The 19,816-nt window shown below is 38.5% G+C and overlaps 1 protein-coding gene across 1 annotated transcript in view; it reads left to right on the top strand.

Moving 5' to 3' along the window:
- SATL1 (spermidine/spermine N1-acetyl transferase like 1) overlaps positions 1–19,816 on the top strand; it is a 143,275-nt gene that overhangs the window by 7,477 nt on the left and 115,982 nt on the right. Inside the window, exons 2-3 of the mRNA XM_054470643.1 lie at positions 9,196–9,239; positions 9,625–9,746. The gene's annotated coding sequence lies outside the window, so the exon portion shown is untranslated. The remainder of the gene's footprint in view (positions 1–9,195; positions 9,240–9,624; positions 9,747–19,816) is intronic.

Raw genomic sequence — 19,816 nt, 5'->3', positions numbered from 1 at the left:
TCTCTAGGTTTGGGACATTCTCTGTTATTATCCCTTTGAACAAGCTGTCTATCCTGATCTCTATCTCTCTACTTCCTCTTTAAGACCAATAATTCTTAGATTTGCCCTTACTGAGGCTATTTTCTAGATCTTGTATGCATGTTTTATTCATTTTATTCTTTTTATTTTTGTCTCTTCTCACCGTGTATTTTCAAATAATCTATCTCAAAGCTCAATAATTCTTTTTTTCTGTTTGATCAATTATGCAGTTAAGAGACTGATGCATTCTTCTGTATGTCCATCACATTTTTGGATTCCAGAGTTTCTGCTTTGTTCTTTTTAATTATTTCAACCTCTTTGTTAAATTTATCTGATAGGATTCTGAATTCCTTCTTTGTGTTATCTTGAATTTCTTTGGGTTTCTTCAATACAGCTATTTTGAATTATCTGTCTGAAAGGTCACATACCTCTGTCACTCTGGGATTGGTCACTCGTGTCTTATTTAGTTTGTTTGGTGAGGTCATGTTTTCCTAGGTGGATGTTTGTGAATGTTCATTGGTGTGTGGACACTGAAGAGTTAAGTATTTCTTGTAATCTTCACAGTCTGGGCTTGTTTGGAGCCTTTCTTCTTGGCAAGGCTTTCTGGGTGTTTGAAGGGACTTCCGTGTTCTAAGTTTTTGTTCACTGCAGCCATATCTTCATTAGGAGACACCCCAAGACCACTAACACTGTGGTTCTACTGACTTGGTTGTCTTGGTTAAGATCTGGAAGAATTCTCTGGATTACCAGGCAGAGACTCTTTTTCTCTTCCCTTACTTTCTCCCAAATATTGGAATCTGTCTTTCTGTGCTGAGCTGCCTGGAGCTGAGGGAAGGCTGACACAAGCAACCCTGTGGCCACCACCACTGACACTGTGCTGGACCAAACCTAAAGCCAATAGGTTAAGGGGGTCTCACCTAAGGCCTGCAGTAACCACTACCTGATTACTGCCTATATTTACTCAAGACCCTATGGCTCTACAATCTGGATGTTGTGAAGCCAGCCAGGTTTGTGTTTTTCCCTTCAGGATGGCAAGTTTCCCCTGTCCACAGGCAGGTCCAGAGATGTCATCCAGGAGCCAGGCCCTGGAGTTAGAAACCTTAGAAATGTACCTGGTGCTCTATTCTAGTGTGGCAGAGCTGGGACCCAAGCCACAAGTCAAAGTCATTTACACTCTTCCCTTTTCTTTTCACAAGCAAAGGAGTTGCTTCCTGTGGCCACAAACATCCCAGAGCCATGGCGAGTACTGCCTAGACACCACCAATGTTCACTCAAGGCCCAAGGGCTATTCAGCCTGTTGTGGTGAATGCTGCCAGGCCTGGGACTCTCCCCACAGGATAGTGGGCTTTTCTCTAGCCCAATATAAGTCTAGAAATGACATCCAAGAGCCAAGGCCTGGATTCAGGGATCCCAAGAGCTTACTTGGTGCTCTTGTTCCCTGTGGCTGAACTGGTAGCCATGCTGCAAGGCAAAGTCCCCTTTACACGTTCCTCTTCTTTTCTCAAACAAAAGGAACCTCTCTCCATAGCCACACCAGCTGGGAATGTACTGGATTAAGCCAGCACTCGCCACCTTAAGCCAGCACATCTCTGAGTATCACCCAAAACCCACACTGAGTGTTGCCTGGGCACCATTCAGGACCCAAGCGCTGTTTATTCAGCAGATGATTCATCTTGCCAGGACTGGGTTCTTCCCTTTAAGCTTGTGAGTTCTGTTCTGGCCCAGGCTGTGTCTAGATTTTTGTCTGGGAGCCAGGTCTTGTAATGGGGCCTCACAACTTGGCTCAGTGCTCTCTCCTACTGTGGGTGAGCTGGTATCCAAGTTGCAAGACAACGTCTTCTTTACTCTTCCTCTCCTCTCTTCAAGCAGAAGAAAGGAGTTTCTTTCAGAGCTGTGAGCTATGTGCCTGGAGTTGTGGGAGTGGTGGTGCAAGCACTCCCTTGCCTGCCCCAGCTAGTGTCTTATTAGGTTGTATGTCCCCCAAGTCCACTAACTCTGAGCCCAGCACAGCAGGAGTACTTGCATAGGAATTGCAGTTCTTATGGCCTAGACTGCCTTTCAAGTTTATTTAGATTCCCAGAGCACTTTAGCCCGCAGTGGCAAGGCTTTCTGGAACCCAGGTTCCAAGTACTGGGATGGCCTTCTGGCTAGAGCTAGTCTAAATATTCCCTCTGTGGGCACCAGCTGAGTTCTGCCTGATGTTGCTTTTCCCTGTGGCAGGAGAGCACTGAGTTCTAATGCAAAGTCTCACAGTCCTTGCACTCTGCCTCCCCCAAGCACACAGGTTCTCTCTTTGCACCACTCTGCCACTGCCCTGGCATGGAGGAGTGGTGGCATTGGAAATTGAAGACTGCTTTTCCTACCTTCTTCAGTACCTCTTTCAGTGATATGAAGTTAAATCTAGTACTGTGATCCCTTACCTGATTATTTGGTTCTAATGAAGGTACTTTTTTGTGTGGATAGTTGTTCAATTTGGTGTTCCCACAGGGAGGATGATTACTGGAATCTTCTATTTGGCCATCTTACTCCACCTCCCACTGAGTTTGAGTATTTTAGATACTGCCTTTAAGTGGAATCATGCAAAATTTGTCCTTCTGTGACTAGTTTATTCCTTTTAGCATAATGTCCTCCAGCTTCATCCGTATTAATCCAAGTGGCAGGATGTCTTTTATATTCAAGGTTGACTAGTATTCTTTTGTATGCATATACCACATTTTCTTTATGCATTCATTTGTGGGTATAAATTTAGCTTGTTTCCATCTCTTAGCTACTATGAATAATGTTTCAGTGAACATGGGAGTGCAGGTATCTCTTTGAGATCCTTATTTCAATTCTTTTGGATATATACCCAGAAGTGGGGTTGCTGCATCATATGGTAGCTCTATTTTTAGTTTTTAAAGGAACTTCCATACTTTTTCCATAATGGCCATACCAATATACATTCCCACCAGCAATGTACAAGACTTGCCAACATTTGTTGTGTTTTTATTTTTTAATAATAGCCATTCTAACAGATGTGATGTTACTTCTTACTGTGGTTTCGATATGCATTTCCTGATAACTAAGGATATTGAGCATCATTTCATATATTTATTGGCCATATGTATGTCCTCTGTGGAGAAATGTCTATTCAACTCTTTTGCCTATTTTTTAATTGGGTTATTTGGTTCTTTTGCTTTGTTTTGTTTGCTTTTTATTTGTAAGAGTTTGTTATGTATTTTGGATATTAAGCCCTTATCAGATTTAGAAATATTTTCTCTCATTCCATAGTTTGTCATTTCACTCTGTGGACTGTTTCCTTTGCTGTGTAGAAGCTTTTTAGTTTGATGTATTCCCACTTGTCTATCTTGGTTTTTGTTGTTGCTTCTGCTTTTTGTTTCATATCCAAGAAATAAATGCCAAGACAAATATCATAAAGCTTTTCTCATATGTTTTCTCATAGGCGTTTTACAGTTTGAGGTCTTATGTTTAAACCTTTAATTCATTTATAGTTGATTTTTGTGTATGACATAAAATAAAGAAATGACCAATTTCGTTATTTTGCTTGTGTATATCTAGTTTTCCCAACACCTCTTCTTGAAGAGATTATCATGTTCTCATTGTGTATTCTTGGCATCCTTATTGAAGATCAATTGGTTGTATATGCATGATTTTATTTCTGCGATATCTATTCTGTTCCATTGGTCTATATGTCTGATTTTATGCCAGTGCATATTGTTTTTATTACTATAGCTTTGTAATATATATTGAAATCAGGAAATGTGATGCCTCCAGCTTTGTTGTTTCTCAAGATTGCTTTGGCTTTTTGGGTTCTTTTCGTGGTTCCATATGAATTTTAGGATTGTGTTTTTTATTTGTGTAAAAAATGTCATTGGGATTTTGATAGGGATTGCATTGAATCCATAGATCTCTTTGGGTAGTATGAACATTTTAACAATATTAAGTTTTCCAACTCATGAACATAGGATGCCTTTCTATGTATTTGTGTCTTTAATTTTTTCATCAGTGTTTTGAGGTTTTCAGTTTAGAAGTCTTTCACCTACTTTAAGTTTGTATTCAAGTATTTTATTCTTTTAGATGCTATTGTAATTGGAATTATTTCCTTTTCTAATAGTTCATTGTTACTGTATATAAACACAACAGTTTTTGTATGTTAAATCTGTATCCCACAACTTTACTGAATCAGTTTATTAGTTCAAACAATTGTTTTGTGGAATCTTTACAGTTTTCTAGATATGAGATTATCTCAAGGTAAATTTCTTCTATAACTGATCTGTTGAGACTTTTTTTTTTAAATTCTGAATGGGTGTTGAATTCTGTCAAATGCTTTTCCTGCTTCTATTGAGATTATAATGTGGTTTTTATACTTATGTTAATTTGTTATATTACACTCTGAGATTTGCATATATTAACCATCCTTGCATATGAGGGATGAATCCCACTTAGTTGTGGTGTATGATACTTTTAATATGGTATTGAATTTGGTTTGCTAGTATTTTGTTGAGAATTTTTGCCTCTTTGTTAATCAAGGATTAATTGCTCTTCAGTTTTCTTTTCTTGGAATATCTTTGTATGTCTCTGGTATCAGGGTAATGCTAGCCTCATAACATGAATTTGGAAGTATTTCTTCCTCTTCTGTTTTTTAAAAGTATGAGAAGGATTGGTGTTAATTCTTTTTTTAGATATTTGGTAGAATTCACCAGTGAAGGCATCTGGTCCTGGACTTCTCTTTGCTGGGAGTAGTTGATTAATGATCCAGTGTCTTTCCTGTTTCAGTTTAGTGCCTTTTCATTGTGACTTGAAAAATGCTATTTAGCATTTCACTGGTAGATTGGATGTGGAGTAGAGATAAAGAGAAAAGTCAAGGATGACTCCAAAGTTTTCAGCCTGAGCAAGAGGAAGGATGGAGTTGCTGCCATCTGAAATGGGGAAGTCTGTAAAAGTGGAGCAAATTTTTAGCGAGTTCAGCTGTGGATCTAAGTTCATGATGTTTGTTAAATATTCAAGTTGAGTTGGATTTCAGCAGAGAAGTCCAGAATAGAAATACAAAATTTGGAGATCATCAAGAAAGAGTGTATATTTAGAAGAGAAGGACTGAACTCTGGAGAATTGTTAGAAATCATAAAAATGAGAATAAACTAGCAAATAACACTGAGAAGAAGAGACCAACAAGGTAGGAGGAAAACTAGGAGAGTATGATGTTTTGGAAGCCTAAAGAAGTGACCAGTTGCATGGAATGTACTGATAGTTCAAAGAAGATGGGGACTGAGAATTGACCATTGGATTTTGCAACATTGAGGTCATTGGTGACCTTTACAAGAGCAATTTCAGTGGAGTGGTAGGTATAAAAGCCTAGTTGTAATGAGCTCTATAAAGAATGGGATGAATGGAATTGGAAACTAGAAATCAAGAAAACTCCTTTGAGGGATTTTCTTCTAAAGGAGGCAGAGAAATTGGGCAATAGCTAGAGGGGGCTACAGGGACATCAATAGACATTTTTTTTAAATGTGAGAAATTATAGCACATTTCTATGCTGATTGGAACTGGTCCAGTAGAGAAGGGGAAATTAATAGGGCAGGTAAGAAAAGAATTACTGGAATGACATCTTTGAATAGGGAGAAGGTATGTGTTCTAGTACACAATGAAGGAGTCTGCCTTACTTAGGAGTATGGATAAGGACAAGAGCAGAGGCAGGATATGTGTGCATTCTTGCAGTTAGGTCAGTTGGAAGTTATCTTCTGATGCTTGTAGAAAATCTCTCCTTTAAGAAGTTCATCATTATGGAAGTTCCAAAAATTTATGAAAGTAGAGAGAATAGATTAATGAACCTAATAGATTAATGAACCTTCATGCTCTCATCACCCAACTTTAACAATTATCTGTTCATGACCTATATTTTGTTCTATAGCCCCCTCTACACTCTTTCCCCTCCCCAGATTATTTTGAAGTAAATCCCATGTATCGTATTATTACAACTCTAAGTATTTTATTATATGCCTCTAAAAGATGGTGCTTTAAAAAATATAACCACATCACCATACCTAAAATATTAACAATAATTCCTTAATATTATTATATGTCCAAACCATGTTCCAAATTCCCCAGTTGTCTTTTTATAATGTTTGTTTGAATTGTGGCCCACATAAAGACCATGTATTGTGATTGATTGATGTGTCTCTTATGTCACTTTTAATCTATAGATGCTCTTTTCATCTACATTACCCAGTTTATTTCTTGATAAAACTGAACTATTTGTCCTGTAGAGTCCCCCCCAGTCTGTATTTTGCGATTGCATCCCCATGGTGACTTTCAACATGTTCTTCTGTTCTCTGTAATTCCTCATTCAGAGGTTTGATGAGATCTGGGTATAATGTTTGCAAGAATACTTTATAAATGGTGGTATATACTTCTATCAAGAAGCACATAATGTCCAGTTGTTTCCTTTGTTGGGATGTTAGCAGCCATTGATAATTTTTGTTTAGATCTATTAATTGATTGGGTGTTTCTGGAATTAGCAGGAATATTTGTAAAAAGAAAAGCATTTCCTCTTTTCTTTTAAGTTATACTTTTGTGCAGTTCAAAGTTTTGTTTGGATTGCTTTAATTTTCTCGGTGAAGTAGTAAGTAAGGGTATCAGGTAGAATGAAGAGAGATAGGAAATATTAGAGATTTTAGGAAGAGAAGGTGTGAAATAGACATCTAAATGAGAGGCAACATGATTGGACTAGAGAGATTTAGTATGATTGCTAGGTAGCAATAAGAGCACAGATGAGGTTCGTGGTCAAGAATTTAATTAAGACCAATAAGTGTGGTTGTATGCTTTTTAAAAATCACCTTCACCTGTATGGAGGTAGGTTAAAGTAAGGAAAGGACTGGCCTTAAGCAGGCTTTGGTTTTGGCAGCTGAACTCAAGCAAGAAAAAGGCAAGAATATTCAGGACATATACAAGGGAGTGATTATGGAATTTGCATTAGGTAGAGGGGAAACGGGACATGAGAATGATAAGTTACTGTAAAAAGCTGATAGGGTCCAAAGAATGCATATCTTGTAAACATTGAAGAATTATAAAAGCCAGGGTGCTAAAAGGAGTGTGCTGAAGAGATGAAAGGTGCTGATTAGATAGTGGAATGTTTAAAATTGAGATTATAGACAGGGAATGAATATAAGAGGGGCTGAGGAAAAGTGGTGGATAGCTCCCTGGAAGAGAGGAGATCAAGGAAATGAGAACCCAATAAATCTGAACATTTATTAATATATATTGATCGCCAAGTATTATGACAGTCACTAGGCCAGAATCTAAACTCCTCAAGTAATGAGTAGTATAACTCAATAAGAAGGAACAGTAAAATATAAGCTCCATGTGGACAGGGAATTTTGTCCAGTTTTATCATCGTATCCCTAACCCTTAGAATAATAACTGTCATATAGTAGAGTGTTCAATACATGATTGCTTTATGAATGAACAACTAAATGACTGAATGACTTGAAATTCAAAGCTGGGTGGCGTTTAAGGAAGACAGAAGGATAATGGCCTGGAAGTGGTAATGAGGTGCAAATAGGACATCTAACCCAACTTTAGGACCATTGATTTGAGGAATATGGGAAAAAAAGCAGTTGCCATTTGGGCTTTAGGGAAGCAGTGTCTTCACTGGAAAGCTAGAGTTCTTAGAGCAAGTAGGTGAAAGGAATATTTGGAAAAGAGGTTGAGGATATAAATATTTTTTCTGGTGATGGACTGTAAGTTCTAGTAGACACTGCAGGAGAGTTTCAGGAAATGGGGAAGGGTGGGAAATAGGGTCAAAAAATAATGTGCAGAGTTGCATGGGGAATAAAGTGTAGGGATTTGGGATTTCTGGACTTCTTTAGTTGACTGAAGTAAACAGAGATAAAGGACATAATTATATAATTCTAGTAATATCAAAGCAGGTAATGGTTGTGAGACTATGAGTGTGGGGGTTGGGGGAGAGAGAGATGGGGGTCCTGCAAGGAATGCAGAAAGCTATGAGGCCAGTTCTTCATTCGTGTAATATAAAGATCAAGACCAGGGAACAGGGGATAGCTCCCTCCTAATTCCTGGAGCACAAGGGGCTCTGGATTCCTTTTTGATTCCTGTGTATCATAGGGTTGAATGCCAGAAATCTCTTTTGAGTACTACTAAAGGAGAACATCAGAGAAAAAGAGATATTTCTTGCATATGAACTTTGTGCTTCAGCCATACTTGAATTACTTGAAGTTCCCTCAGTACACCATGTTCTCTTATATCTTTTTGCCTGCTGATCCCTCTTCCTGGTTTATCTCCCATCCATCCCCCATCTATCCAGAATGCTTCTATTCATTCTTCACGACTTAGCTTAAGTGTCTCTTCCATGCAGTCTTTCTGCCTTTGCATATTTAAGGAAAATTTAGGGACTTCCTCCTGTTGTATTCCTTAGTACTCCATAAATATGTCATCATCTTGACATTTAATTTTTATTGAATTTTTACTGGGATAGTGTGGATTCACATGCAATTGTAAGACATGATACAGAAATATTCCATGTACCATTTACCCGGTTTCCCCCAATGGAACATCTTGTAGAACTTTAGTTCAGTATTACAATAAGATTGACATTGACACAATTCACCCATGTTATTCCAATTTCCCTAGTTTTATCTGTAGTTGTGTGTGTGTATTTGTTCTATAAAATGTTATATGTGTAAGTTCATGTATCCACTACCACAGTCAAGATACAGAACAATTTCATCACTACAAGGATCCGTTTTGTTGTCCTTTTGTAACCACACCTACTTTTCTCCCACCTCCCTAACTCAATCTCTGACAACCACTAATCTGTCCTCTTTGTCTAAAATTTAGTCATTTCAAAGTATTATAAAAATGGAGTTACAGTATGGAACCTTTGGGGATTGTCTTTTTTTCACTTAGCATAATCCTTGGGGATCCATTCAGGTTGTTGCATGTATGTATAGTTCATTCCTTTTACTGTTGAACAGTGAAACATTGTATGGAACAGTGAAACATGTGTCATGGTTTGTTTATTCATTCACTAGTTGAAGGCAAAGTGTCTCCTTTCCAGTTTTTGGCTGTTACAAAGAAATCTTCTATTTGTATACAGTGCAGGTTTTTGTGGGAATGTAAGTTTTCCTCTTTTTTTTTTTTTTTTTTTTGATATATACTTAGGAGTGGAACTGCTGAATATAGTGGAAGGACCAGGGACTTAAAGGGTAAGTCCATCTCCTCTTATCAGGAAGGCAAAAACTTTCCTGAAATCCTCTCACTATCACACTTCCCCTTCAATCTCATTGACCAGAACTAGTGGCAATGGAGGCTGTAAAAAAGGAACAACCTTAGATATTTCAAACAAAATTTGGATTCTGTTAGCAAAGATTAAAGGGATATTTGTGATGAAATTAACAGTGCCTGCTAAAATGTCAATGTCTCAGAATGAAAGAAGCTGAATAGAAAAAAATTTTATCATAGGAATAATAGTAGGCTGAATGGTGGTCCTCAAAAACATATGTCCATGCTCTAATTCCTGGGATCTGTGAACATTACTTATGTGACAAAATATGTGATTAAGTTAAATAAAGATCTTGCTTATCTGTTAAGATACAGGCAGAAGAGGAGACATAGACACACATAGAGGAGAAGATGATGTGAAAAGGGAGGCAGAGATCTCAGTGGTGTGGCTACAAGCCAAGAAATACCAAAGCCATCAGAAGCTGGAAGAGGTAAGGAATGGATTTTCCCCTAGAGCCTCTGGAGGGAGCGTGACCCTGCTGACACCTTGATTTAAAACTTCTGGCCTCCAGAACCGTGAGAGAATAAATAGCTGCTGTTTTATGTAACCCAATTTGTGGTAATTTGTTATGGCAGCCACAGGAAACTAATACAATAGTTAAGAGCACTGACATTAGAGTCAGATCTGAATTCAAGGTCTTCCTTTGCCACTTATCAGAGCTAGGAGTGTTCCTTTTGATCTCCTCCTCAACTCCTGACAAAAATAATTGCTCTGATGGTCATTATCTAGAAGTATTTTTTTCCCTGCTCCCCTAGTCCATTACTTCAAACAGTCACTCCTATTTTTGTCTCTATAGGTTCAAGCCTTGCACACATGTTGAAAACTATTCTGAGTTACTCTGGGCAGGAAACCTGTAGAAAGTTCCTGCCTGTAAAGGAGTTTGGCACAGTACCAGGCTTCTCTCTTGCTGCTGATCCCTATGCCTATCACACGGATCCCATAATTACATAGCAACCTTTTGTGGCCTTGACTTTGGTCTAGGATTTTTGTTCCCAGTCAGCAAGCCTGGGTTTCTGGTCTCTGCTAATTGTCCTCCTAGATCTGACCCACTTTCTGAACCTAGGCTTCTTATCTTGGCTCATCATCCAGGATTCGGATGATGCAATATCATTTCTGGAAGGGAACCAAGAGGTCATCTAATCTAACCCCTTCACTTTAGAGACAGAAACTGAAAACTTGACTTCATCTTTCTTCTTGGCTCTATCATATCTTCCGTCTTCTCTTGGCCTTAACTACCATCTTTTTTGAGGTCATATGAGAAAAAAAATTCTGCTATACTCATATCCTTTTTCCAGTCTAATGAAATTCACAGCCAGGCACTTACCCAATACTACCAAGTCTCTAAATTACAAGTGTCAGTAGCAAAAACTTTGTGATAAAGGAAATGGGATAATTCCTAACAAAACATTCTTACTGGGACAGTATCTCAAACAGATGATATAAAAGCACAAATTTTGGACACATACTACTAGGCCAGTCATAACTAAATATACAATATGCTGAAAACATCTATTAAAATAAAAGCTTAGCAGTAGAAGAAAGAGGGAAAATTCCTCTGAAACTGTTAAAAATCTCAGAAGGGATGAATATTCCTTCAGAAAACAGCTTGAACAACTTTGTGTACAAGACTATAACATTGTAGTTATATCAAGGCCATTCTAAAAGAAAAGTTACTGTGTATAAACGTATAATCTTAGCTACTAGTGACTTCTAGTTAGAAGAGTAATACCAAGTGGAACATTTCATTTTTTAAGAGTTCAGTAAAAAGATTCTCTCCTAGTGGAGAAGAACCTATTTATGGGAGTACTTACCATCTTAGCATATTGTTATCTTTGTTACTACCTTTTGTCACTCTCCTCTACTTGTAAGAAGCAAAGGATATAAGGACTTATGATTGTTGCTTGGCAGCGTTAGAAAGGCAAACCAAACACATCTTTGAGCTTAGCAGGAAGCAATTAAAATCAAAATTACCTTTGTCACTATGAGATAGATGTAGGAATCAACAAACAGACCTGATTGTATTTAGGTGGTTAGATCAGGCAGTCCAGGTGGCATACATCAGAGTAGACAGGATTGGAAAGAATAAATTCTTTCTCTCTCTCTCTTTCCCGAAATATATATATTTCAAATATATATATATTGGGCAAAGTTTGGAAAAGTCAGGTAAGACAGGTATATTCAAACATAGACTATAAGTTCAAACATGAGATTTGTTCCTTGGAGTGCAGAGAGCACCTACAGAAGAAACCTTTGTCCACTTTAGCCTTATTCCTGTACTAGGCTATAGCAGATAATAGTTATGATTTCTTGACTAATCACTATTTGCTGGGCACTGTCTCAAGTGCTTTACATGTCTTATTTAATCCTCATGACAGCCCTATGGAGTACAGACTGTTATTCTCACTTTAGAGAAGATGAAACAGAGATAAAGGATAAGTCACTTGCCCAATGTCCCACAGCTAGGAAGTGTGGAATATGGAATTTCAATGCGGCAGGCTCACTACAGAGTTGTTTAAGCTGTTAACCACTGTGCTAGATTATCTCCTATATATAACTATGCCCTTGACCATCCTCGGTCTTCTCCTACTCTGACTCTAGCACTTACAATAGCAGCCTCTGACAATTTATGAAGTTTTCAGTGCATACAAACAAAACCTCTAACCACCCAGACCCTGTTCTTAGGCCAGCCTCAGCATCAAGAGGCTAAAACTCTGAATACTCAATGTCTATTCCTGCTTAGACTGATAGGAGCCAGTTAGAGCCTGGTCTTGTGTTGTATTAAACATCTACAGAAGTCCTACCACCCAGGGTCTGGCCCTACATGATTCTCAGTATGAATAAAGGAATCTTTCAACAACTGGAAGCTTGTTTCTATTCTGGACTATGTGACATTCACAGAAAACTTTCAACCAACCAGGAACTCTTTCATGGGCACCCTAACTTAGAGGTTTTTTTCTGGGATAGCCACATTTTCCATAGAAGTGTCTGAATTCCAAGGACTTATTTATAATCAGGTTATCCAGGCAGAGAGAATGACATGTAGGAAGGCCCTAAAAGAGAAACCGAAAGTCAAGTATGACTAGAGCACATAGCAAGATGGAGAGTGGTAAGTGAAGTAAGTGAAGAAATTGGAAAAAAATATGCTGTTCCTAGTTACAGAGTTTTGAATCAGGCTGATTGTGTTTGAATCCTGGGCTCTGACACTAATTATGGGGCTTTGCACAAGTTACTAAACTACTTAAAGTCTCGATTTCCTCATTTGTACATGGGAAAAATAACAGTACCTACCTCATAGTGATGGGAGGATGGCGTAAGATTGCATGTAAAGTATTTTGTGCTTACATCATAGTAAGTATTCTTATGAATATTACACAGTAACACACAAACACATACATGATATAGATGTAGATATGGATGTAAATATAGATAGAAGGAGACAGAAAGACAGAGTGACAGAGACCCGATATCTTGGGGTCTTAGAGTGCCTTGTGATCCATGGTGAGAACTTGAAATTTTATTCTAAGGTAGTTGGAAGCTATTGAAGAGGTTTAAGGAGAAATATAACAAGACTAGGCATGTATATTAAAATATTACCCTAGCTGTACTGTGGCAATACGATTGGACTGAGGCAAGTGTAAGATATGGGGGGACCAATTGGGTGTCAGTTACAATTGTCCAGGGAGAACGTGGTGGTATTTCAGATGATGATAGTGTCAGAATGAATAGAGATAACGGTAGGAGAGGGGACATATTTGAGATCTGTTTAGGAAGTAGAAGGGACAGTGACTGGTGAGCACTTAACAATTTCTTTTTCTCTTTTTTCTTTTCCTAATTTCCTCTTTTACACCCCAGGGAATTAAGGAGAGATGACTGAAGAACAGGACCAATAGTTGACAGATCGTGTAGGACACTTTGTGATGCATCTTAGATTCAGGAGAGTTTTGTTTTGTTTTGTTTTTTTGTTTTGTTTTTTAACACAGAAGTGCTGCCTGGGAGCTAGGGCCTGGAACAGGGTCCTTATGACTCTGATCGGTGCCCTATGCTGCTGTGGCTGAGCTGGTATCCAAAATGCAAAACAAAGTCCTCCACATTCTTCCCTCTCTTCACCTCAAGAGGAAGAAAGGGGTCTCTTTTTGGAGCCACAAGCTGTACAGCCGAGAGTTTAGGGGAGGGGTGATGCCAGCACTCCCTTAGCTGCTCCCACTGATGTCTCAGTAGGTCATATGCACCCTCAGACCACTGTTTCTGGGCCCAGTTCAGCACTAGGACTTAAAAGTTGTAGTCCCTGTGGCCTACACTGCCTATCAAGTTTGCTTAGAAATCCAGAGCACTTTGGTCCTGGGTGGCAAGGTCTGCAGGAACTCAAGTTCCACCCATTGGGTTACAAGATTCCCCTCTGGCTAGGACTGGTTTAAATGCTCCCTCTGTGGGTGGGTGTCAGCTGAGTTTTATTCTGTTTTCCTTTCTGCTTTAACAGGACAGCACTGAGTTTGATGCCTCACAATTGTTATGCTGTCCCTTCCCCAATGCCCAGAGATGCTCCACTCCACACTGCTGCTGGGGAGTTGGGGAGAGGTAGTGTCAGTGATTCAAGGTGGTTTTTTTTTTCTATCTCTTCAGTATTTCTTTCAGTAACATGGAGTTAAAAACCAGGTACTATGAGGGCTCACCTGAATTTTGGTTCTTATATGGGTGTTTTTTTTCTGTGTGGATAGTTGTTAAATTGGTGTCCTTGCTGGGGGTAATGTGCAGCGATTGGTGGAGGCTTCTATTCCACCATCTTGCTCCACGCTGGGTACCCTTTAAATAAAGGAGGGATAAAGGAAGAGAAGAAGGAATGAAGGAAGAAAGGAAAGAAGGAGTCAGGGGCCCAGGTTATGGGATCATTCTGTAGCACCAATCAGTTTACAGAAATCATTTAGCAATTCTTAGTTTATTTTATGGAATTTATTCATAATGAAATTACATATTTCAAATAAAATTCCTTATTTAGATATGATGCTGTTGTGTAACTCCTTAGCTTTAGCCAGTAACTAATAAAGTACTCAATATTCTCTTTGACCAATTTTCAATCAATCGTTTATGAATTTCACTGAGCACTTTATAAAGATGCATGTCATAAACCAGTTTGCAAGTGTTATGCTGCATTTTGGTGATAACATCTGCCATCCCTACTTAGTTAGTGAAGTTAGATATTGGAAATGAAAGTTTTGTTCAGGAGACATAGAGTGAGAGAGGGAGGAAAGAAAAATTCAAGGTATAAAGAGATAAGAAGTGATGGCATAAACGCAGAAAGAGAAGTAAAGTGTTTAGAGCATAGATAATTCATGCTCATAGTGTTTTATTAAAGTATTCTGAGTATGTTTTTAAAATGATCAGATGGCCATATAGTACACATATATGTTTTTTTCCACAGAAAATATTAGATTTCAATTGCACATGTTCTATCCTATAAGGAATTTCTGACTCTTCTGACTGTTCATAACTTGAGTATCCAATGTGTTGTTTCTCTCTTTGAATGTAGCTTGACTTTGGAACTCCTGGTGTAGAAAAACTCTGCAAATAAGTGAAAAATATCAAATGTAATTAAATGGCATTTAATAAAATTTTTATTCTCATTCAGATATGCTTATGTTTAGTTATTTTAGAAATCTATTTAATCACTCTCAGAAATCTGTAGTGATTTAAAACAACACATGAAAATATCTTATTTTAGTAAAATAATTCCTGGCTGCTTTTAAATAACCATTAAATACTTGTAAAATAGTTCCTTTATACTGGTTTAGATATTAGGCAATCCAGTTTCCATACTAAAGTAAAAAGCAAACATTACAGGAGAAAATTTACATAAGAAAAGCAAATATTTCTTTTTTTATCATACTATAGTACCAAGGTCCACACTCTAGTATTGCACAATTATGAATGTTAGTACTGTACTAACACAAAATTAAATTTGTTGCTTTTATGAAATATTCCATTTGTCTTTTTTGTATGATCATATGCACACATTTTAAAATACATGACTAATTGTTTTCACAACATATGTTATCATAACATTATTTGTGTCACATAACCAGAGTTTCGTCTTGGCATAGAATTGTTTTATGATAGAGGTTCATGCTAAAACTTAATTTCCCCAGCATAACATGTTACTTTTTGGCAATTAAAAATCTCCATTCATAAATTTACTTTTCTATTCCAGGGACCATAAGGAAACAGGTCCATGAACATTTAAAAATGTCATTTTAAAACAGATCTGAGAAAGTATGAATACTGTAGGCCTTTATTTTAGGATTTTTTTTTTTTTTTACTGAATGGAAGATTTTATTTTTTTAAGTTTTATTTTAAGTTCAGGGTTATATGTGAAGGTTTGTTATATAGGTAAACTGTGTGTTACAGCGATTTGGTGTACAGATTATTTTGTCACCCAGGTAATAAGCATAGTACCCAATTGGCGGGTTTTTTTTTTTTATCTTCTCCCTTCTACTTTCCACTCTAAAGTGATCCCCAATGTCTGTTGTTCCCCTCCTTGTGTCCATGCGGTCTCATTGTTTACTTCCCACTTATAAGTGAGAACATGCGGTATTTGTTTTTATATTCCTGCATTAGTTTACTTAGGATAATGGTGAGAATTTTTTATGTTTACTGAAAAACATTATACTGGCTATCTTCTCCATTCATACAAGAATGGTTCAAAAGTTTAAAATATATATATTTGTTGCCCAACATTTTGTGGCAGGCACTGCCTCTGATTAGAGATTAGAAGATGTTTCAGAAGGAGTTTGGGGAATTATAGTCAGAGAGATAGGCAGACCACTAGGAGAGTATTAGCCTGGAAGTGTTCAGGAAACATTAAGTATCAAATGTCTATAGAGATATCAGATAAGGTGAAGTCTTAAAATAGGCTTTTGGATTTGATATCTAACATATTACTGGGACACTCAGTGAGAGCAACTTTAACAATGTGCTTTAACAGAATGCTGAGCTTGGTTACCATGTATCCTTGAAAAAAAAGTACAGTGAGAGCTTTGTTGAGGAAAAGTTTAATTTGTTAGCAGAGACTGAGATGAAACTTTTCCACAGCTTTTCCTAAGGAACTTTAGGCACGTTGTTTCTTGTCTTTGGCACTATCTTTCTCTTATCAATACCCATGTCATTTCAACTTTTTGTCTTATTTTGCCTCTTCCACCTCCAATCCTGCCCCTACTTCTTGGAAGTTACTACCACTACTTTTTGACTGAGGTAGCTACAAAAAACAGCTCTGACTCACTTCTTTTTTGAGTCTCTTATCCACCTCTTGTACCATTACTGCTTTTCTTTTGGTGGCTATAATTAAGGGTAATACTGATACACACACTGCACCACAGGTGATTGCATCACCCTTGTCATTCTCTCTTACTACCCTCTGAGCTTTTATTTTGTAGTACTTATCACAATTTTTAATTATATACATATTCAGCTGTTTAATATATGTTTCCCTCCACTGTAGTATAGTTCCATAGGTCAAGACAGTAACATTTTTCATCAGTTTAAATACCACTGGTCTTGGCACATACTAGGCACCAGTAGGTTTAACGAATTGGTTGAATGAATGAAAAGGTTACATTCCTCAATTAGTTTCATTCAGTTTTAAAAGATTATCTGTCCCAGGCTTTCTATAACCTTCAAGGGTCACCATTTTTCCCCTGTTCACCTAGGCTTCTAGGAAAAAGCGGAGCTATTCAATTTTAGTCCTCTTTAAAGGGTAAATTGTTGATTATGTGGACACACATTGAAATTGAATGATGCCCTCAATGAGCTACATCGATTGCATAAACCCCTTCTCTGGAGCATAGGAAGAACCTGTGACTTGCATCTGGCCAATAGGGAGAAAATGATACGGAATATCAATACAATAGTTACTCTCTTGAATACATTGTTATTTAGGACTCCATCCTAGCCATTCTTCTGCTGGCCTTGAAGAGATAAACTGCAATGTTGTGAGAGGGTCTATCAGAGGGCCCTGTAGCAACTGCAAGTGACTTCTAAGAGCTGACAGTGACCTTTAGATGACAGCTAGCAAGGAAAAGGGTAGGAAAGAGAATGAAGTTCTATAGTTGCATGGAAGTGGATTCTCCCAACAAATGCATGAGCTTGGGAGAGGACCCAAACTCCAGATGAGAATGCAGTCTGCTTGACACCTTGATCACAGCATTGAAAGACCCTGAGTGGAGGACCCAGATAAGCCATATTCAGACTCCTGATTCATGGTGCTATAGTTTGGATAATTGACCCCTCCAAATCTCATGTTGAAATTTGATCTCCAGTGTTGGAGGTGGGTCCTAGTGGGAAGTGTTTGGGTCATGGGGGCAGATGCCTCATGAATGATTTGGTGCCATTCTCTCAGTAGTGAGTTCTCAGTCCATTAATTCCCATGAGGGCTGGCTGTTAAAAAGAGCCTGTCACCTCCCTGCTCTTGCTTCCTTTCTCACCATGTGATTTATGTACATGCCAGTTTTCCTTCATTTTCTGCCATTAGTGGAAACAGATTGAGGCTTTCACCAGACTCCCGGTCATCTAGCCTGCAGAATCATGAGCCAAGTAAACCTCTTTTCTTAATATTACCTAGCTTTAGGTATTCCTTTATAGCAAAACAAAAACAGACCAAGACAGAAAGTTGGTACCAAGGGTGGGGCATTGCTATAAAGATACCTGAAAACGTGAAAGCAGCTTGGGAACTGGCTAATGGGCAGAAGTTATAAAAGTTTGGAGCACTCAGAAGAAGACTGGGAGATAGGTGAAAGTTTGGAACTTCTTAGAGATTGGTTGTGGTTGTGAGCAAAATGCTGATAGAAATAAAGACAGTAAAGGCCATGCTGATGAGGTCTCAAATGGAAATGAGCAACTTAATGGTAACTGGAGAAAGGTCAGTGTGACACTGTAGCAAAGAACTTGGCTGCATTGTGTCCATGCGCTAGGGCTTTGTGGAAGGCTGAACTTAAGAGTGATGACCTAGGGTATCTGGTGAAAGAAATTTCTAAGTAGCAAGGCATTCAAGAGTGGCATGACTACTTTTAACAACTTACAATATTATCTGGGAGTAAAGGGATGACCTAAAGTTGAAATTTATGATTAGAAAGGAAGCAGAGTGTAAAAATCTGGAAAATTTTCAGCCTGGCCATGTGATAGAGAAGAAAAGAGTGTTTTCAGGAGAGGAATCCAAGGATGTTGTGGAACTACCACTTGCTAAAGAGATTACCATGACTAAATGGAAGCCAGGCACTGATAGTCAAGACTATGGGTAAAAGACCCAATCACAGGCCCAGAGGCCTAAGAAGACAGAATGGTTTTGGGTGCCAGGCCCAGGTTCTGCTGTCCTGTGCTGTCTCAGGATGTTCCTTCCTACATCACCACTGCTTCGGCTCCAGCTGTGGCTCAAAGGCCCCAGGTACTGCTCAAGCTACTGCTCCAGAGGACACAAGCTGTAAGCCTTGGTGGCATGCATATGGTGTTATATCCACAGGTGCTCAGAATGCAATAGGGTTTGGAGCCCCCACAAATGGTGCCTACTAGGGCAGTGCTACCACCTTCCAGACTCCAGAATTATAGAGCCCCTGGAAGTGTGCAACTGCAGCCTCATAAAACTGTAAGCATTGGACTGCAACCCATGAGAGCAGCCACGTGGGTGCACCTAGCAGAACCATGGGAGTGGGGCTTCTTGAGGTCTTCAGAGCCCACCCTGCCTACCAGTGTGCCCAGGATGCAAGACATGGAGTCAAAGCAGATTATCTTGGAGCTTTAAGATTTGATGTCTGCTCTGCTGGGTTTTGGAATCGTGTAGGGCTTATTCCCCCTTTCTTTTGGCCAATTTCTCCCTTTTGGAATGGGAATATTTACTGAATGCCTGTACCACCATTGTGCCTTGGAGTTAAATAACTTGTTTTTTAATTATACAGGCTCACAGTTGTAAGTAAATTGCCTTGAGTCTCAGATAGAACTTTGAACTTTAGATTTCTGAGTCGATGCTGGAAAAGTTAAAGTTTTCGGGAACTATTGGGATAAAATTATTGTATTTTGCTTGTGAGAAGGACATGATACTTAGGGGTTCAGGGGTAGAATGCTATAGTTTGGATATTTGACCCTTCCAAATCTCATGTTGAAATGTGATTCCCAGTTTTGGAGATGAGGCCTAGTGTGTCATGGTGGTGGATTCCTTATGAATGGCTTGGAGCCACTCTCTCAGTAGTAAGTGACTTCTTCCTCTATTAGTTCTCATGAGAGCTGATTGTTAAAAAAGAGCCTGGAAACCTCCTTGTATCCTCTCTTGCTACGTGATCTCTGCACATGCCAGCTCCTTTTTGCCTTCCACCATGAGTGGAAGCAGCCTAAAGTCCTCACCAGAAATAGATGTTGGTGCCATGTTTCTTGTACAGCCTGCAGAACCATGAGACAAATAAACTTTTCATTTTTATAAATTACTGAGCCCCAGGGTTTTTTATAGTAACACAAAATGGACTAAGA

Source organism: Pongo pygmaeus, chromosome X (genome assembly GCF_028885625.2).
Source record: "Pongo pygmaeus isolate AG05252 chromosome X, NHGRI_mPonPyg2-v2.0_pri, whole genome shotgun sequence".
NCBI classification, from domain to species: domain Eukaryota; kingdom Metazoa; phylum Chordata; class Mammalia; order Primates; family Hominidae; genus Pongo; species Pongo pygmaeus.
The sequence above is the reverse complement of the archived record's forward strand: the minus strand, read 5'-3'. Positions and strand labels throughout refer to the sequence as shown.